Genomic DNA, 1,760 nt, shown 5'->3' with positions numbered 1-1,760 from the left:
CAATGGGTTTTTGATCCTACTGCACGTACTGGCTTTGTGGGAGCCTAGGCAGTTTGGATGCTCACCTTACTAGACCTGGATGGAGGTGGGAGGTCCTTGGACTTCCCACAGGTCAGGGAACCCTGATTGCTCTTTGGGCTGACGAGGGAGGGGGACTTGACGGGGGGAGGGGGAGGGAAATGGGAAGCTGTGGCGGGGAGGAGGCAGAAATCTTTAATAAATAATAAAAAAATAATTTAAAAAGCTTGCACAAAAAAAAGGAAAATTGGTTTTAAAAGTCCCGACAAATTTTTCCAGAAGATGGCGCTGTTGTCCCATGCTTATTCAAGCAAAAGCCTTGCTACTCTTAAATGACCAGTCACAAAATGGTTTACCACAGAGGCCCTGGAAATTTCCATTTGGGAATGAAAACTTCGTGGTGATAGATTCTACTGACAACAGTTTCTTTGTCTGGTGCTATAGTCCATAGTTCTGGTTTGATTGAAGATGCTTCCCTCCCGGTTTGCCTGCTTCGTAACTTGACCATCTTTCTCTTCACTGCTCAGAATTTATAGATAGCTAATGAATGTAAATATTCTTGCACCTTGCTAATTCATTCTATTGCATTCATTCACTGAATTAGTTCACTTAGGGATTAGTTAATGCCTGCATCTGTTTCAGGCACTATTCTAGACACCAAGGAGGCAAAGTTAATGAGATAGGCATATTTTAACAACAGATACTGTTTTCTAGCTCTTACATTCCAGTAAGAGTTTTTTGCCAAGGGGCAGGAGCTGTAAGCCTTTTGCCAGTGTTTTCTTTTGGAAAACATCAGTTTAGGTCTAGGAAATTGGCTCAGTAAATGCAAGCATGGCAACCCAGGTCTCTATGATGATTCCCCAGGACCCATGGCAGCATGTACTTTTAAGCCCAGTGCTGGCAGGGGCAAAGATAATCTAGCCAAAATGGTAAGCTGCAGATTCAGGAGAGGCCCTGTCTCAAAGGGGAAAAAAAGGAGAGCAATTGAAGAATACAGTGTAGACCCATAGCATCCACGCATAAGGGCACAGATGGGCATGCACATGTAAACGTACAAACACTGTGTACACACACACACACACAAACACACACACACAGTATACACTGTCAATTAAACAATAGCCTGGTGTTTTACATAAAATGTCCCAGACAAACCTTTTCTATGGTAATCCAAAACTGTAACAGAATTGCTAGAAGGACATTTTTCTTCTTAAGTATTATAGTCAATTAAGCAATTTCACAATCTCTATAACAAATGGTCATCTTCACAAAGATGCTGCCACCACTGCCCTTGTTGCAATGTAGGGGAAGGCTGAAGCACCAACTTAGCAATACTCAGAAAGCAGGCTCCTTTAACAGACCCACTTATGGGAGTATGGATGTGACCGTGTTTACTAGTGGCATGCACCTTTGAAGGCTTTGTTAACCTGATGCAGTGCAGCCAGTTATGCTACCAAAGCTGCACGAGTGATGGTTAAACACCCTCTCCATCCTGGCTAGTTTTATGTCAGCTTGACATATGCTAAAGCCTTCCGAGAGGAGGGAACCTCAATTGAGAAAATGCCTCCATAAGATTGGGCTGCAGGCGAGCCTGTAGGACATTTTCTTGATCGATGATTGACCTGGGAAGGCCCAGCTCACTGTTGGTGGTGCTGCCTTTGGCGTGGTGATCCTGAATTCTATAAGAAAACAGGCTGAGCAAGCCAGTAAGCACCTCTCCGTGGTCTCTGCATCAGCTCCTG

The sequence above is a fragment of the Microtus ochrogaster genome, chromosome X, assembly GCF_000317375.1.
Source record: "Microtus ochrogaster isolate Prairie Vole_2 chromosome X, MicOch1.0, whole genome shotgun sequence".
NCBI classification, from domain to species: domain Eukaryota; kingdom Metazoa; phylum Chordata; class Mammalia; order Rodentia; family Cricetidae; genus Microtus; species Microtus ochrogaster.
Note: the sequence above shows the minus strand (reverse complement) of the source record.